Source organism: Bombina bombina, unplaced genomic scaffold, assembly GCF_027579735.1.
Source record: "Bombina bombina isolate aBomBom1 unplaced genomic scaffold, aBomBom1.pri scaffold_934, whole genome shotgun sequence".
Taxonomy (NCBI): domain Eukaryota; kingdom Metazoa; phylum Chordata; class Amphibia; order Anura; family Bombinatoridae; genus Bombina; species Bombina bombina.
The window spans coordinates 27,735-48,253 of NW_026512089.1; the positions used below are offsets into that span (position 1 = coordinate 27,735).

The 20,519-nt window shown below is 37.4% G+C and overlaps 1 protein-coding gene across 1 annotated transcript in view; it reads left to right on the top strand.

The window, feature by feature from the left end:
- The window catches only part of LOC128644119 (centlein-like), a gene marked incomplete at its 5' end in the record, with an annotated part of 74,910 nt that overhangs the window by 13,367 nt on the left and 41,024 nt on the right, over positions 1 to 20,519 (top strand). The gene's annotated exons all lie outside the window — the stretch shown is intronic.

Genomic DNA, 20,519 nt, shown 5'->3' on the forward strand with positions numbered 1-20,519 from the left:
ACTCATTTACCTTTTACAAATGCAAAACCTTATTAAGGGACTCAGAGTGAAAATGAATAAGATATTCTGGCTACTAAAATGTCCCTTGGTGTGCCCCTGAAAACATGCAGTTTATAATGTTTAGTTCTGGTTGACTTTTCCCAGTGCAGAACTTCATGTCCCAACCCTGTGCTGTGCTATTTAAACACATTTGACATCTTCCTTTTGAGTCTTTTGAAAAACAAACTTATTGTTGGTCTTTAGCAATTAGCTTGATTTATTCTGTTAAATGTTTCATGTATCTGGCTGCCCAGTGTTTGTGGTGCTGTTGACATATATTTGAATGCTGTAATTTATTCTTCTTCACATTCTCAAAATTCCTTTTGTTATTTTTAGTTCTTTTGTTGATGGAGCCTTGATATTGCTATTCTGCTACCTATTTTTTGTATTATTACCTGTATTACCACCTGTTATCACAAACACTTTTTAGGTCAGCTAACATGAGTAATTGCACTGCATTCTAATATATAGTAACATGGGGTTTAGTTATTAGACACGGGAAGACAGACAGGCAGATGTACTGAATAAAGCATGGTCCTCATACTGCAGACTTATGCAGGGATCTCTACAAATGGCAGAAGATATGCAAATGATGAACCTGTCCCTGAGTAAAGAAGATATTTTTTTCAGAGAATCTCTCACTGAAAAGCATGCTTGATATTTGTATCCATAAATAATGGTTGTATTATTTTTTTTGTGTTGGAGTTCAAACACCTTGACTTCTGAAAATGTTTGAACTCCGCTTACCCCTGTATATTTTAGGCTGGTCTTACTTAATTGCAAATTAAGTTTGATGTGACAGAGAAAACAAACTGTATATATGGTGTATGTGTGTGTATATATATATATATATATATATATATATATATATATATATATATATATATATATATATATATATATATATATATATATACATATATATATATATATACATATATATACATATATATATATATATATATATATATATATATATATATATATATATATATATATATAAAAACATATATATATATATATATATATATATATATCAATGGAATATAGGGCTGGTCTTTAATTTTTTCCAGGGCTGCTTTTTATTTCCAGTCCGGCCCTGGACTTGTATATAGCGTCTTCCCCTTATCATACAGAGAAATTGTTTTTTATAGCACTGCTATGTTTTTTGCAGAGGTTTGATCTTCTCTGCAGACATCTCAAGATGAGTTTAATTTTATGCATGATAGTTTGTAATACTTTTTACAATACCCCATTTTTATTTGTTACTTTCTTTCAGAACATGTTTGTTTTGAGAGCGTGTTTTCCTTAGTATTGATCGCCCTCTGTTGGCAGTTCCCTACTAAATCAGAAGCTGCAGCTCCTTTTCTCCTTTTCTGAGGAGTTTATGGATTTATCACTTCTTTATGACGGTTCCTTGTTAGTCTCTGTACTACATGGATGACTGTATTTTTTAAACAAAGGAATCAGGATGCCAGTGCAAAGATACGATTTATTCAGGCTGGTAACAGTAGGACAAGGAAGCTCCTACTAGCTGACGCGTTTTGCGATCTGTTTTCTCCCACTAGGAGAGTGTCCCTCTGGAGAAAACAGGTGAGAGTTAATTCTATTAGATATAGTAGAAGAAATAACATAATTTATGTAAGAACTTACCTGATAAATTCATTTATTTCATATTAGCAAGAGTCCATGAGCTAGTGACGTATGGGATATACATTCCTACCAGGAGGGGCAAAGTTTCCCAAACCTCAAAATGCCTATAAATACACCCCTCACCACACCCACAAATCAGTTTAACGAATAGCCAAGAAGTGGGGTGATAAGAAAAAAGTGCGAAGCATAAATATAAGGAATTGGAATAATTGTGCTTTATACAAAAAAATCATAACCACCACAAAAAAGGGTGGGCCTCATGGACTCTTGCTAATATGAAAGAAATGAATTCATCAGGTAAGTTCTTACATAAATTATGTTTTCTTTCATGTAATTAGCAAGAGTCCATGAGCTAGTGACGTATGGGATAATGACTACCCAAGATGTGGATCTTCCATGCAAGAGTCACTAGAGAGGGAGGGATAAAATAAAGACAGCCAATTCCGCTGAAAATAATCCACACCCAAACAAAGTTTAAAACTTATAATGAAAAAAACTGAAATTATAAGCAGAAGAATCAAACTGAAACAGCTGCCTGAAGTACTTTTCTACCAAAAACTGCTTCAGAAGAAGAAAACACATCAAAATGGTAGAATTTAGTAAAAGTATGCAAAGAAGACCAAGTTGCTGCTTTGCAAATCTGAACAACCGAAGCTTCATTCCTAAACGCCCAGGAAGTAGAAACTGACCTAGTAGAATGAGCTGTAATCCTTTGAGGCGGAGTTTTACCCGACTCGACATAAGCATGATGAATTTAAGTATTCAACCAAGATGCCAAAGAAATGGCAGAGGCCTTCTGACCTTTCCTAGAACCGGAAAAGATAACAAATAGACTAGAAGTCTTTCGGAAATTCTTAGTAGCTTCAGCATAATATTTCAAAGCTCTAACTACATTCAAAGAAAGCAATGATTTCTCCTTAGAATTCTTAGGATTAGGACATAATGAAGGAACCACAATTTCTCTACTAATGTTGTTAGAATTTACAACCTTAGGTAAAAATTTAAAAGAAGTTCGCAACACCGCCTTATCCTGATGAAAAATCAGAAAAGGAGACTCACAAGAAAGAGCAGATAATTCAGAAACTCTTCTGGCAGAAGAGATGGCCAAAAGGAACAAAACTTTTCAAGAAAGTAATTTAATGTCCAAAGAATGCATAGGTTCAAACGGAGGAGCTTGAAGAGCCCCCAGAACCAAATTCAAACTCCAAGGAGGAGAAATTGACTTAATGACAGGTTTTATACGAACCAAAGCTTGTACAAAACAACGAATATCAGGAAGATTAACAATCTTTCTGTGAAAAAGAACAGAAAGAGCAGAGATTTGTCTTTTCAAGGAACTTGCAGACAAATCTTTATCCAAACCATCCTGAAGAAACTGTAAAATTCTCGGCATTCTAAAAGAATGCCAGGAAAAATGATGAGAAAGACACCAAGAAATATAAGTCTTCCAGACTCTATAATATATCTCCCTAGATACGGATTTACGAGCCTGTAACATAGTATTAATCACAGAGTCAGAGAAACCTCTTTGACTAAGAATCAAGCGTTCAATCTCCATACCTTTACATTTAAGGATTTGAGATCCTGATGGAAAAAAGGACCTTGTGACAGAAGGTCTGGTCTTAACGGAAGAGTCCACGCTTGGCAAGAGGCCATCCGGACAGGATCCGCATACCAAAAACCTGAGAGGCCATGCTGGAGCCACCAGCAGAACAAATGAGCATTCCTTCAGAATCTTGGAGATTACTCTTGGAAGAAGAACTAGAGGCGGAAAGATATAGGCAGGATGATACTTCCAAGGAAGTGACAACGCATCCACTGCTTCCGCTTGAGGATCCCTGGATCTGGACAGATACCTGGGAAGTTACTTGTTTAGATGAGAAGCCATCAAATCTATTTCTGGAAGACCCCATATTTGAACAATCTGAAGAAATACCTCTGGGAGAAGAGACCATTCGCCCTGATGAAACGTGTGGCGACTGAGATAATCCGCTTCCCAATTGTCTATACCTGGGATATGAACCGCAGAAACTAGACAGGAGTTGGATTCCGCCCATACCAGAATTCGAGATACTTCTTTCATAGCCAGAGGACTGTGAGTCCCTCCTTGATGATTGATGTATGCCACAGTTGTGACATTGTCTGTCTGAAAACAAATGAAGAGGCCAAGACTGAAGAGCTCTGAAAATTGCACGGAGTTCCAAAATATTGATCGGTAATCTCACCTCCTGAGATTCCCAAACCCCTTGTGCTGTCAGAGACCCCCACACAGCTCCCCAACCTGTAGGACTTGCATCTGTTGAAATTACAGTCCAGGTCGGAAGAACAAAAGAAGCCCCCTGAACTAAACGATGGTGATCTGTCCACCACGTCAGAGAGTGTCGTACAATCGGTTTTAAAGATATTAATTGAGATATCTTTGTGTAATCCCTGCACCACTGGTTCAGCATACAGAGCTGAAGAGGCCGCATGAAAAACGAGCAAAGGGGATCGCGTCCGATGCCGCAGTCATAAGACCTAGAATTTCCATGCATAAGGCTACCGAAGGGAAAGATTGTGACTGAAGGTTTCGACAAGCTGATATCAACTTTAGACGTCTCATGTCTATCAAAGATAGAGTCATGGATACTGAATCTATCTGAAAACCTAAAAAGGTTACCTAAGTCTGAGGAATCAATGAACTTTTTGGTAAATTGATCCTCCAACCATGATGTTGAAGAAACAACACAAGTCGATTCGAATGAGATTCTGCTAAATGTGAAGACTGAGCAAGTACCAAGATATCGTCCAAATAAGGAATACCACAATACCCTGTTCTCTGATTACAGACAGAAGGGCACCGAGAACCTTCGTAAAAATTCTTGGAGCTGTAGCTAGGCCAAATGGCAGAGCCACAAACTGGTAATGCTTGTCTAGGAAAGAGAATCTCAGAAACTGATAGTGATCTGGATGAATCGGAATATGCAGATATGCATCCTGTAAATCTATAGTAGACATATAATGCCCTTGTTGAACAAAAGGCAGGATAGTCCTTACAGTTACCATTTTGAATGTTGGTATCCTTACATAACGAATTCAATATTTTTAGATCCAGAACTGGTCTGAAGGAATCTTCCTTCTTTGGTACAATGAAGAGATTTGAATAAAACCCCAGTCCCTGTTCCAGAACTGGAACTGGCAAAATTACTCCAGTCAACTCTAGATCTGAAACACATTTCAGAAATGCTTGAGCCTTCGCTGGGTTTACTGGGACACGGGAAAGAAAAAATCTCTATACAGGAGGCCTTATCTTGAAGCCAATTCTGTACCCTTCTGAAACAATGTTCTGAATCCAAAGATTGTGAACGGAATTGATCCAAATTTCTTAGAAAAAACGTAATCTGCCCCCTACCAGCTGAGCTGGAATGAGGGCTGCACCTTCATCTGGATTTAGGAGCTGGCTTTGATTTTCTAAAAGGCTTGGATTTATTCCAGACTGGAGATGGTTCTCAAACTGATACCGCTCCTGAGGATGAAGGATTAGGTTTTTGTTCCTTGTGGTGACAAAAGGAACGAAAACGATTATTACCCTGGAAAGAAAGGGAAAGCAGAGTAGACTTAGAAGACATAACAGCATTCCAAGTCTTAAGCCATAAAGCTCTTCTAGCTAAAATAGCTAGAGACATATACCTGACATCAACTCTAATGATATCAAAGATGGCATTACAAATAAAAATATTAGCATGTTGAAGACTAAAAATGCTATGAGAATTATGATCTGTTACTTGTTGCGCTAAAGCTTCTAACCAAAAGATGAAGCTGCAGCAACATCCGCTAAAGATATAGCAGGTCTAAGAAGATTACCTGAACACAAGTAAGCTTTTCTTAGAAAGGATTCAATTTTCCTAACTAAAGGATCCTTAAGGAAGTACCATCTGCCGTAGGAATAGTAGTATGCTTAACAAGAGTAGAGACAGCCCCATCAACTTTAGGGATTTTGTCCCAAAACTCTAATCTGTCAGATGGCACAGGATATAATTGCTTTAAACGTTTAGAAGGAGTAAATGAATTACCCAAATTATTCCATTCCCTGGAAATTACTTCAGAAATAGCACTAGGGACAGGAAAAACTTCTGGAATACCTACAGGAGATTTAAAAACCTTATCTAAACGTTTAGATTTAGAATCAAGAGGACCAGAATCCTCAATTTCTAATGCAATTAGGACTTCTTTAAGTAAAGAACGAATAAATTTCATTTTAAATAAATATGAAGATTTATCAGCATCAACCTCTGAGACAGAATCCTCTGAACCAGAAGAACCATTATCAGAATCAGAATGATGATGTTCATTTAAAAATTCATCTGAAAAATTAGAAGTTTTAAAAGACTTTTTACGTTTACTAGAAGGAGGAATAACAGACATAGCCTTCTTAATGGATTTAGAAACAAAATCTCTTATGTTATCAGGAACACTCTGAATATTAGATGTTGACAGAACAGCAACAGGTAATGTAACAGTACTAAAGGAAATATTATCTGCATTAAGAGTTTGTCATGACAAAACAGTACAAACATCAGCTGGAGGAACAGATACCATAAGTTTACAGTAGATACACTTAGCTTTGGTAGCTCCAGCCCCAGGCAGCGATTTTCCAGAAGTATCTTCTGACTCAGTTTCAACGTGGGACATCTTGCAATATGCAATAGAAAAAACAACATATAAAGCAAAATTGATCAAATTCCTTAAATGACAGTTTCAGGAATGGGAAAAAATGCCAGTGAACAAGCTTCTAGCAACCAGAAGCAATAAAAAATGAGACTTAAATAATGTGGAGACAATAGTGACGCCCATATTTTTTTAGCGCCAAAAATGACGCCCACATTATTTGGCGCCTAAATGCTTTTGGCGCCAAAAATGACGCCACTTCCGGAACGCCGACACTTTTGGCGCAAAAGAACGTAAAAAATGACGCAACTTCCGGCGACACGTATGACGCCGGAAACAGAAAAAAAAATTTTGCGCCAAAAAAGTCTGCGCCAAGAATGATGCAATAAAATGAAGCATTTTCAGCCCCCGCGAGCCTAACAGCCCACAGGGAAAAAGTCAAATTTTTAAGGTAAGAAAAAAATTATTTATTCATATGCATTATCCCAAATATGAAACTGACTGTCTGAAATAAGGAATGTTGAACATCCTGAGTCAAGGCAAATAAATGTTTGAATACATATATTTAGAACTTTATAAAAAAGTGCCCAACCATAGCTTAGATTGTCACAGAAAATAAGATTTACTTACCCCAGGACACTCATCTACATGTTGTAGAAAGCCAAACCAGTACTGAAACGAAAATCAGCAGAGGTAATGGTATATAAATAAGAGTATATCGTCGATCTGAAAAGGGAGGTAAGAGATGAATCTCTACGACCGATAACAGAGAACCTATGAAATAGACCCCGTAGAAGGAGATCATTGAATTCAAATAGGCAATACTCTCCTCACATCCCTCTGACATTCACTGCACGCTGAGAGGAAAACCGGGCTCCAACCTGCTGCGGAGCGCATATCAACGTAGAATCTAGCACAAACTTACTTCACCACCTCCATAGGAGGCAAAGTTTGTAAAATTGATTTGTGGGTGTGGTGAGGGGTGTATTTATAGGCATTTTGAGGTTTGGGAAACTTTGCCCCTCCTGGTAGGAATGTATATCCCATACGTCACTAGCTCATGGACTCTTGCTAATTACATGAAAGAAAATTATTTTAACATATTACAGTGCATTGGCTATTACAATGAATAGATAAAAATACATAGTGGATGTACATTCAGTTGGTGATAAAACAATATTAAATTCAGTCACATAAATATTGTATAGTGTTCTAATTGAATACAGACTATATTCAAGAGAACATAAATACACCATATAGACCTCTCCATTTTTGTTTTATATGAACAAAATGGAGTGTGCTCACAAATATGTACTTTTACTTTAAGAAAATAAACACAAACAATCTTACAAATTTAAAAGGATAGATAAATATACCTATTGGTTTTTTACTGTATTCTTTGCTCTCTTTGGGGCATGATGATCTCCTAGGATATTTGGAGATTTTTTCCAAGCATTCTGTTAGCTTCTGGGACTCCGGGACTATTTTTGACTGCCTCTGTTTTCCTACATTAAGACTCAGAGTTTCGCTATCCCTGTTGAGGATAGTTATTCTTTCTAGTTTACCATGGATGGAAACTAATGGCTTACTTAAGAACGATATTCTTTCTCAGAAATTTTTTCAATGTCACCAATCGCAAATATTGCTGAGGCAATGTTTTGTCTGGTATAGTTTCTGAAGGTAAGATCCTAGATAGGATCCAGATTCTGAGCCTTGCTAATAATTTTATCTGTGATGCTAGCATGATAGTTAAAGTTTTTTTTCCTCCGGTTTGGAAGTATTCCCAGATCCTGGGACAGGGAAAATAGTATCTCTAGGTTTCAGAATGGGTTTCAGGTCTTGCTTCTCCAAGGGCAATTTTTCCTATTTAAGTTTCCTGCAGTTCTGACAAGAGAGTGGTCTTCTTCAACATTGTGAAGGACCTGTCTTACCTGGGAGTGCTTGTTCCAGTTCCCGTAGAGGAGCAGGGTCAAGAATTTTATTTTAGCCTCAGGGTTCCTTCGGTCAGAGATATCTTGAGGCTCTCAAAAGATATGGAATACCACCTCACTACCCTGAATGTGCCCGATTCTGTCTGATCTCGGAAGTTAAGAAGGCTCAGGCCTGGTCAGTACCTGGATGGAAGACCGCCTGGGAATACTAGGTTAGGTAGGCTTTTTCGTCCTTTCCTATGCCAGGAGTTGAACTAGAGTGCCTTTCAAATTCCTCAGGTTTCCGTCCTTCAAAATGGAAACTTTTAGTTCCATTCTTTTCTGGGTTCAGGAAGGTCACATGATGACCTTAGACCAGAAGGACGCATCTCTTCATGTTCCCATCAAAGATTATCATCGTTTTCTGAGGTTTGCCTCTCTGGACAAACATTTCCAGTTTGTGTTCTTGCCCCGGCTCTCAGAATATTTACAGTTCTGGGGGCTCTTTAAGCAGTGGTCCGATCACAGGGAATTGCTGTGGCACCTTACCTAGGCGGCATCTTGGTTCATGCGCCATATTTTCATCTAGCAAAATCTCATACAGAGATGTTGTTGTCTCTATGGATGGAAAGTGCATCAGAAAAGGAGTTCCCTTGTTTCAGCTACAAGGGTGTGTTTTTCTTAGGGACAATCATAGTTTCCCTATCCATGAATTTTTTCCTGATGGATGTCAGAAAATCCCATCTTCTTTCTTCATGCCTTTCTCTCCAGTCTGCTATTCGCCCATTGTGGCTCTATGCATGGAGGTGATTAGTCTTATGATTGCTTCCATGGACTTCCTTCTTTATTGCTAGTTTTCATCTGAGAACTCTGCAACTATGCATGCTCCATCAGTGGAACAGAGTCCATTCAGATTTATCGCAGAGGATAGATCTAGATCCCCTATCAAGGACAGCCAGCTGTAGTATCCTGATGATTACCTTAGCTGCCTAACTAGTAGAGGGTTTGCAGTTTGAAACCAGCTACTTGCACCTTGAATGTGTGTTCACAAGCTGTTAGTCTTTCTCTCATGGTGGATTTCACAGGATTTTCTGGCTCGGAACTCTTGTTTCCTGAGACTTTCCAGGGTGGCTTTGACTAGGGATGCCAGCCTATTGGGCCTTTCTCAAAGTTCAGGGTCTGTGAACTCGGGAGGAATATCTTCTCCCCATAATCTTCTTGGAGTTGAGAGCATCTTCAATTGATAGCTTGGCCTCAATTAGCTTAAGTCCGGTTTATCAGTTTCCAGTCAGGACATCATCACCTCAGTGGCTTATTTCACCCACCAGGGGGGGAACTCTGAGTTCCTTGGCTTTAAAGGAGGTGACTCACAATCTGCAGTGGGCGGAAGCTCATGATTGTCTGCTATCTGCCATCCACTTCCCACAACTGTAAGGCAGTTTTTCTGAGCAGACAGACTTTTCATCCCAGGGAGTGTGCTCTGTATCCGGAGGTGTTCTCCAGAATACCCTCATGTGGAGGGTTCCGGAATTGGATCTGATGGCGTCTCGTCAGAACGCCAAGCTTCCAAAGTACGGTTCAGGTTCAAGGGATCCTCAGGCTGCCTTAATAAATGTCCTGACGGTTCCTTGAGATTTCAGGCTAGCTTACCTGTTCCCTCCGTTTGCTCTACTTCCTCGAGTCATTGCTTGTATCAAGCAGGAGAGAGCATCTGTGATACTACTAGATCCTGCCTGGCCTCACAGAATCTGGGTTGCAGATCTGGTGAAGGTGTCATCTCTTCCCTCTTGGAAGTTACTTTTGAGGAAGTACCTTCTCATTTAGGGTCTTTTCCTCTATCCAGATCTAGATTCTCTCAATCTGACTGCTTGGAGATTGAATGTCTAGTCCTGTCTAGACAAGGTTTTTTTGAAGGCAGTCTTTGATACTATGCCTCAAGCTCGTAAACCTGTTTCTCATAAAATTTCCCATAAGGTATGGCGTCAATATCTTTTTTTGGTGTGAAGTAAAAAAAAATTCTTGGAGCGAAGTGAGGATTCCAAGAATTCTATCCTTTCTTCAGGATGGCCTGGAAGAAAGGTTTGTCAGTCAGTCAGATTTCTGCTCTGTCTATCCTTTTGCACCAATGTCTGGCAGAGTTGCCGGATTGTTTTTTGTTCAGACCCTGGTCAGAATCAGGCCTGTGTTTAAACCTGTTGCTTCTCCTTGGAGACTTATCCTAGTTCTTAAAGTTTTGCAACAGGCTCTGTTTGAGCCGATGCAGGTTGTAGATATAAAGTTGTTACCTTGGAAGGTTTTGTTTCTCCTTACTATTTCTTCAGCTCGCAGAGTTTCTGAACTCTCGGCTCTGCAGAGTGTTTCCTCGTTTCTTATCTTTCATGCAGATAAGACAGTCCTTCGTACTAATTTGGGTTTTTCCTAACCTTGTGTCGGATCTAATTTTTAATCAGGAATTTGTAGTTCCTTCTTTTTGTCCTAATCCTTCTTCTCATAAGGAACGTCTTTTGCATAACTTGAATGTTGTTCATGCTCTAAGGTTTTCCTTCAAGCTACTGAAATCTTTAGGCTTTCTTCTGCCCCTTTTGTTGTTTTCTCTGGAAAGCGTAAGGGTCAGAAGGCCTTTTTTACTACATTTTCCCTCTGGTTAAGAAGTATTACAGTATTCGTTTGACTTATGAGTCTGCTGGTCAACTGCCTCCTGAGAGAATTACGGCTCATTCCACTAGGGCTGTCTCCTCTTCTTGGGCTTTCAAAGATAAATCTTCAGTGGAATAGATTTGCAAGGCGCCAACATGTTCCTCTTTGCATATTTTTTCCAAATTCTACAAATTTGATACTTTTGCCTCGCCCGAGGCATCTTTTGGGAGAAAGGTTCTTCAAGCAGTGGTGCCTTCTGTTTAGGTCTTCCTGCCTTTTTTCTGCCTCCCTGTTCATTCCATGTCCTCTAGCTTGGGTATTGGTTCCCACTAGTAATTGGAATGATGTTGTGGACTCTCCATGTCATAGGAAAGATAACACAATTTATGCTTACCTTTAATTAAAATTTAATACATTTTACAAATATATATGTTACATATTACACCTCTGAAACGTTTGCAAAGAAAAAAATTACTATTTTGTACGAGGTGTAATATGTAACATATATATTTGTAAAATGTATTTAATGTTTTGACACATTGTAATAGTCTTTACCTCTGTAAATAAAGCAAATTCCACTGCGCTTACAAACCAGTTATTTTGTGATGCACAGTATTGCATCCTGTGTTACTGCCTCAAATCTTTGCTCTTTATTGGAGATGAACAAGCATTCTGCATGTGAGCAGGATGCTGAAAAGGCAGAAAACCTACAGAGTTCTATACTTTTTGTAAATGTGCAAATGAAAACCACTTTATTTTCTACTAGTTGATAAGTCTGCCCAGAGGGCAGTCTATGTTTTGAAAATACAACCCCCCAAGCTACAAAAAAATAAAAATACTGAAAAAATAAACAAAGCTATCAAAAATAATAAAATTAAACCTAAACTAATAACCCTATAAAAATAAAAATTCCCCCCAAAATAAAAACACCCCCTAATCTAATACTAAACTACTACTACTTAAAAGTGCTTTTTGTAAGGCATTGCCCTAAGTTTAACAGCTCTTTTACATTCAAAATAAACAAAGTCCCCCCATACAGTAAAACCCCCCACCCACCAAGCCCCCCAAAATAAAAATAAACATAACACTAATAAACCTAAACTACCCATTGCCCCTAAAGGGGCATTTGTATGGGCATTGCCCTTATGAGGACATTCAGTTATTTTTTACTGCCCTTAAAAGGGCATTCAGCTCTTTTGAAATTTGCCCCAAAAAAACCTAATCTAAAAAAACAAAACCCCCCTAAAAAACAAACAAAAAAAAACTATCACTAAAGCCCCAAATAGGCACTCACTGTTTCAGAAGTCTGGCGGAGAAGGTCTTCTTCCAGGCGGGTCCATCATCTTCATCCACAGCGAAGGTGGCGCGGAGTGGTGGTCCAGAGCGGTCTTTCCAAATGTGGCGGTCCTCGGTGGTGGTCATCTGTGGTGGCGGCGGTCCTCGGCTATATGGAGGCTCCTCTTCATCTGATGTCCGTGGTATACTGAATATTGAATGCAAGGTACCACAATCAATTTGGGGTACCTTGCATTCCTATTGGCTGAATTTTTCAAAACAGCCAATAGGATTAGAGATACTGAAATCCTATTGGCTGTTCAAATTGCCACTTCTGGAAAGACCGCTCCAGACCTCTGCTCCGCGCTGCCTTCGATGTTGCTGATAATGATGGACCGGCCTGGAAGAAGACCTTCTCCGCCAGACTTCTGAAAATGTGAGTACCTATTTGGGGCTTTAGTGTTAGGTTGTTTTTTTTTAATTTTTTGGGGGGTTTTGCTTTTTTAGATTATGGTTTTTTGGGCAAATTTCAAAAGAGCTGAACTTTGGAATTTTGCCATTACAAACATTTGAAAGTATAACTCATGCACTGAAAGGTTTTTGTTGTTGTTTTGGCTTATCCTTGAAAGCACAGTTGTTCAGATGTTTATGTGGATGTGCTGCAAAGTGCCTTCTGCTAAGACCTCTTGTGGCTGACAGGAACGGAAATGCTGAGTGACCATCCCAAGACGAGTTCTGTTAATGGTATAACCAGAGTCGTCTTCAACATTACACTTACATTTTTCTGAGCCAAAACAGGAAGAAGCTACTGAATGGGTATTGGCTGCATAGAAGGGGAAAACATTATTTTGAAGGCATTCTGCTCCCATGACAAAATTAACTTTTTTTTTTTTTTAGATAATAGTGTGGACAAAAAAATAAATTAATTACATTAAATATACTGGACACATTTCAGAGAAGGAAAAAAAAAACATTATTTAAGTGAAATTTAGTTTTACATTGGTTATGATTTAAAAAAAACAATTGACAATCTTTTAAGGAAGGATAATTTGCTTTGAAGGGATAAGACATTCCATTGAGTATGGCATAGTTCAGTGCATGCTATTATTTGTACCACCATATGTATTCTTCACATCCAGAGCTTTCAGTGATCCCCATAAGATAGTGTTGTTGGCACAGACTCGAGTGTGATAGACAAAGACAGATGTTTTTTGCAGTCAGTACTTTCTAATCCACCACAAGTCTCTAAAGACAAACCAACACATACATATATGATTTATAAATATTCCACTAATTTTAAAACAGATTTTTGAAGTTTATTCAACCTGACGAATAGGCAACATCTGGTGTCCGATGTACTTTTTTTTGGGGGGGGGAGGGGTTTCTCCTTTTTTTTATTTTAACTAATCTCCAGGAACTTGAATTGCTTTTCAGATACACAGTTCTCTGTGTTGGTGCATGGAATGTAAAAATATAACTTTCTGTTTATCACATAGCTAGAAAATGATTTGCTTTTGGAGACTGTTATAGCAGGTACTGAGTTATACCTGTTTTTATAGTTTTCTATTGGTGTATAAGCTAATAGGTGAACCTACAGAGTGACAGCTATTTTGGATTGATGCTTATTGGCAGATGTCTTGTTTGTTAAACATTGACTGACTGAATCAATATTGAGATTTAAATATGTTAACAAAAGTAATGTTTGTTATGCAAAAAAATAATTTTAGTATAAGCATGGAAGAAGACATGGATGCACATGGTATGTATTGTTTTGTTAAGCTTTATTATAACATACCATCTATTCTACACAGAAACTCAAAGGCGCAGTGCAAAAGACCTCCATATTGAAGTGGATACGATTTTGTATTGATATTTCTTTTACTAAGTATATTAGCAAATATTTGAGTACTGAGCCAGTAATGTGCAGAAATATGTTGTAGCTTTTACAGCACTTTATCACTGCCTTCCGATTGCTCACAGATCTATCCTTGATGATATGCGCCATTTACATTTTGTCTCCTCAGAATTTGGAACTAAACTATGTCAAACAAAAGTTGCTATTGGAGAATAAACATAGCTGTCATATCTCCTATGGGATGTTTCCTATTCAGGGAGCAGCTTTTTAGCCCACTAGTGCCTTTTATAATGAAAACCTTTCTGAGGAGTAATCATTTGGTTTATCAGTGAAATACAAACCAATTCTTCTCTGACTTTAGATAGTTAAAATGCTAACCGCACACATTTGAGTCTTTATGGGCCATGTCAGTGCATTACAGCTGTATCCATCTTTAGTTATTTTGCAAGGTTTCTATGTATGGTTTCCTAGTCACCCTTAGGGAGATGGATCCTTTGAGGCTCTTTGCATGCACAGCAAGAGAGTGGGACTCAACAAGGAACTAACATAGCTGCAGTAAGCTTGTTTTTGTCTAGGTGAAGATCAAGCCTCATACGTGGGAAAAATATGGTTAGGGCATAACCCAAAAAGTGCCTTGTTTTTTATCTGTTTTCATAGAACAACATTTTTATTTTTAAATCTATATTTCTCTATTTCATTATATTTTTAATAATAAATATATCTATACCTATATATCTATATGCATATATACAGATATATTTAAATATTTCTATTAAAATATATATTAAAAAATAAATAAAAATGATATTGCATGTTTCAAGGTATTTGGCTGGGAAGGGCTCCAAAGTGTGTGTTGTGTTTTGTGAACATTTTTTTTAACCCTTACACTTTGCTTAAGTGCAAACTATAACTTTTAGCTTGCAATACTAGTGCTGTTTAGCACGGTCATGATATCTATCAAATGGATGGGTTGTGCTAAAGAGATGTCGGCTGTGCTAACTCTTCTCTCATAAATGGGATTTACCATTGACTTGTAATATCAAGTTGCGCGCTAATGTATGCGCGCTTCAGCCATACTGCTTATCGCGACCTGCCCTATCAATAGCGTGCCACTTGTAATGTGACTCTATAGCATTGTCTTATTGTGAAGAAAATCATGACTAGAGCAAATATTTGCAACCTCACTTATCGGCAGAAATACTACACCAAACAGGAGAGTTATTTATTCTAGAAAGTAATACAAATGATCAATTTTGTTCTTAAATTCAATGTTATTTCCAAAATAAAAAGACTAAAATGAATTAAACAGGTGATTGCCTATTATGGGCTAGATTAAGAGCGGCGTGCTAACAGTTGCGCACAAGCAAAAAGGGATGTATTACAGTTCTTTGCGCACGGCAGAATTAGCGCTTGTATTACAGGTTAAATGTAAATGTGTTCTCTCAAGCACAACCGAATTTAGCTTGCATAAGGATAGCGCGACTTCAGATTGCTGGTTAACTGTTACGGTTGACTAAAAAGTTGCACAATAACACATTAAAAATACATTTAAAAGCACCGTTACACTCATAAAAACAATATCTAATAAAAATTATTTAAAATATGTATGTGTGTAAATATGTATTTATGTATTTATATGTGCATATATGTATTTACAGACATATATACACATACACACACAAATACATATGTGCACACATGTATGTATGTATATATATATATATATATATATATATGTATATATATATATATATATATATATGTAAATGTATGTATGTATATATATATATATATGTGTGTATATATATATATATATATATATATATATATATGCATGGGAGCCCTTTGGAGTCAAGTAGCTGAAAATGCAAAATCATATTTATGGGGGAATATGTTAATGTGGTTGCGATATTCGAAGTTCGGCTTTTTGCACAAGTCGGGTTAGCACTTGTGTGAAAATTTTTTTACTTTCAACTTGTAATACATGTGCTACCCGGCGCTCACAAAAAACTTACTTCTAGCGTGCAAGCAGAAACGATAAACAGCAACCCACTCGTAATCTAGCCCTATATTGTGCTGCATTTGTTTTTTTTTGTTATTATCTTCATTTACATCATGAAATGTATTTGAGCTGCAGAGCTTGCAATGAAATATTGCTTTGTTAAAGTACATTTTTTATTTAACACTTGAATGTACGGAGGTCATATCATAATAAGATATTATGTATCAACAGAAACGAAACCAAGCATTAGTCCAAAACATTTTGCTTTTTTCTAATTATTGCATGCACTGCCAACTAAGCATTGCAAAACATTTGCGTACAAAATAAATGTGTTAAAAGTATTTAAACATCTACAATATTTTGCAGTCCATTGACACACTCCTTGAAAAGAATCTAAATGTGTTTATCATTTCTCCTCTGTTATGGCCATTTATGAACAGATATCCATAAATCCCTTCTCTGGTAAAGCATTCACTGTGTAAAATTCAGAAATTTCTAAGATGCACTCTTGCTTTTGTGGCAGCAGTGGGGGAAAAAAACCCACAATGTTCCTGCCTTCTTGTCGGATTACAGGAAAACATTAACATGAGTCTAATTAAAATACAGTCTGAATGTATATTGCAAATATGTTTACTACTCATAACTAACCTATTTATTTGCCACTTAGGTGATTTAATATGTATATTACATACTAGCAGTTATAGGACGTAGAGATATATTTTTAGTCTTTTCTTTAAATTGTTGATTATCTCACTTTTTACCAGTTTATTTTTTTTTAAATTTTTTAGCTAATCTATTTTAGAAACAACATACAGTTGTACATATAAAACATTCTAATACTTTTTTTTGTTTAACCTACACAGCTTTGTCCAGTAGTCCTCTTTTATAGGTTATTCTATTTATATATTTCAGGTCCTCTAGGGCCGTGGCTTTTGCCAGATAGCAAACTTTTTTTTTTTTTGCTCTGGAGCTGATAAAACAGTGCTATTATTGATCTGTGCATGACACAGCCTGTCTCACTTCTGGCAGAGTGTAGCAACATTTATCCAGGAATTTGTGAAATGTCACTTGGATCATGTTCGCAGGGTAAACTGTGCACAAAACAGGTTGCGAGGTGAGTCTCCATGTGGAGTAGGACGTGACTGCCCTGTTCCTGCTTCCTATCATCTTTTCCTAAACAATGTTATTTGTTAATGGAATGTCAGTGCCTTCAGTTAGATCACTCAAGCAAACCATCATAAGCACTCAGACTGTCATGTTATATCAGAGCTTTATTCTGCTGTAACCTTACAGCAATTGTAAATAATACAGTGTTGAGAACCAGGAATCCCTCTGCTGAAAGGGAAAGGTTAATTTTGTGACAAAGTTACTTAATTTGACTCGAAATCCCTAAAGATTATCTACTGATAAATATGAAGCAACCATTTGTTTACATCACCCTCCAACACGGCCTAAATATTGTTTAATATATTTTAATACTAAATGAATGCTCCTAATTATGTGCATCTTTTGTTCATGTTTTATTTGTAAGGAAATTCACCTTTTTTTAAAAAAAAACAACCCATAAGGCTTGTACTGATAATTACTCTATTTGTATTTGTACAGCTAGAACAGCTACACATTAAATTCCAGCAATATTTTATATAAGAATTCACTTACTGTGTATTGTTATATCTGTTGTTGATGATCAAATTGAATGTTTTCCAAGTATTGTTCTTAAAGCTAACTGTTCATATCATTTCCCAAAACTTTGAGTATGAGCAAGTTTTATCTGAACTTGTAAAAGAAAAACAAATATATAAAATAAACACATAAAATTACATTCAAAAAATAAAACAGGTGACAGCACTATCTTCAGGTTTCTTATATCTATGTGCTCATGCACGGGATAGAGTAGGGTCAATTACTCAAATAAATATAATATAAATAAATCCCAGCAAACGAGTCTCAGATGAATAAAGATTTAATTTTATATCAATTTAAACACATTCTACCACAATGGGTGGAACAGCTCTAACGCTGATACTGGAAGAATGTCAGTCAATCCACATTCACACAAACCCCAACCACCAAACAGATCCACTAACCGGAGCACAAAAAATTCAACATACATACAAAATCATTCAACACATGATATAGAACAAATACACATAAAAGTGTAAGACAAATATAAACTTTCAAGTATAAACAAGAGCACCCCCCAGCGTCCCAAGGGGGTGATAATACAACACCACCTGCTGTGGAAAAAAGGAGAGTCCCTGTGTTAGATAAGTCCCAAGATGGGTCTCCTTGAGAGTAAAAAGACACACAAATCTTGTCAAGCAATGTGATCCTTATTTCTTATAATGCAGAAGAAGCTGTATATTCACACTTGCGCAAGTGACAGAATGTATCTTTAAGGGAATGAATATAGTTTGCAACAGTTGCTATTTGCAAAGCCAGAGACTAGGCCACGCATAAATCATGTGTATCCATATAGCTATACACACTCTTGAAAGGCTGCTGAATCTCACTTTCATCTGTGAACAATATATTTTTCAGGCTTTTAGAAATTCAGTCATTCAAAGCAGACCATTACAAAATGACAACCTTTTTTCCAAATGGTGTATATACTGGTGTTTAGACATAGTCCTTATATCTGTGTATGCTTGTTAATTGCAACTGGTAATATATTCAGTCTTACTCATGATCATTATAATCTCAGTATCTCAGAGTTGAAAACATTTGTGAGTGTGCAATAAAGTTCCAATTTCAACCGGTTATGACTGCCAAGGTACTGTTTAGCCATAAAAACCAACCTCACACTGTGATACTTCACTCACAGCGTACCCCTTGTTTCAGATGATCTGATGTATAACACAACTCAGTTGTAAAAGATTAGTAACTGTGTTACCTGGAATGTCCAATGTCTCTGAGACTTCAGTGACGCTGTAAGACTTATTCCTTCATCGAGTGTGGAAATGGAATTCTTCAGACCGCTTCGGTCTCTTACCTCCTCAGTTCAGTCCAGTGACGTGCAGTGACGTCAGAGGCTGGTGAGGCAGTGGCTAGGATATGCCTTTATTCTTTAGATATCCTTTTTTGAAGAAATAGCAATGCACATGGGTGAGCCAATCACATGAGGTATCTATGTGCAGCCACCAATCAGCAGCTACTGAGCATATTTAGATATGATTTTCAACAAAGGATATCAAAAGAATGAAGACAATTAGATATTAGATGTAAATTGGAAAGTTATTTAAATTTGCATATGGGTTTCATGTCCCTTTAAATGGTGTCTTGGAAAACTGGTCAACTTAGTAAACATCTGATTTTAGTCTAAAAGGATTGTAACAGAAACTCTTGCCAGATAACACAATGCTTGCTCTGATTATGAGATCTATAAATCCATGCCATTAAAATATGTTTAAAACATACTTTTTACTTTAATGCTGCAAATTATGCTTATAGATTCTTTCATTATTCAGTAAATATAAAAATGTCTTGATCCAGTGGCGGCTGGTGAAATTTAAAGATGGTGGGGCGCTTGACCCCACCCCTTTAAATAAAGCCACACCATCAGATGGCACTACCAATTCATTAAATAAATAAATAAAAGGTAGACAGAAACACAGAAAAGCACTCGGGGGAAAGGGAGAGAGAGACTGGGGGAGAGAGACACAGAGGGTTAGAGAGAAAGAGAGAGAGAGACACAATCACACACAGAGGGTTAGAGAGAGAGAAAGAGAGAGAGACACAATCACACACAGAGGGTTAGAGAGAGAGAGAAATAAAGAGAGAGTGAGAGACACAATCACACACATAGGGTTAGAGAGAAAGAGAGACACAATCACATACAGAGGGTTAGAGAAAGAGAGACACAATCACACACAGAGGGTTAGAGAGAGAGAAAGAGAGACACAATCACACACAGAGGGTTAGAGAGAGAGAAATAGAGAGAGACACAATCATACACAGAGGGTTAGAGAGAGAGAGAAAGAGAGAGAGACACAATCTCACACAGAGGGTTAGAAAAAAAGAGACAATCATACACAGAGGGTTAGAGAGAGAGAGAGAGAGAGAGAGAGACACAATCACACACAGAGGGTTAGAGAGAGAGAGAAAGAGAGACACACAATCACACACAGAGGGTTAGAGAGAAAGAGAGAGAGACACACAATCACACACAGAGGGTTAGAGAGAGATAGAGAGACACAATCACACACAGAGGGTTAGAGAGAGAGACACAACCACACACAGAGGGTTAGAGAGAGAGAAAAAGAGACACAATCATACACAGAGGGTTAGAGAGAGAGAGAGCGAGCGAGACATAATCACACACAGAGGGTGAGAGAGAAAGAGAGAGACACAATCACACACAGAGGATTAGAGAGAGAAAGAGAGAGACACAATCACACACAGAGGGTGAGAGAGAAAGAGAGAGACACAATCACACACAAAGGGTTAGAGAGAGAGAAGAGAGAGAGAGACACGATCACACACAGAGGGTGAGAGAGAAAGA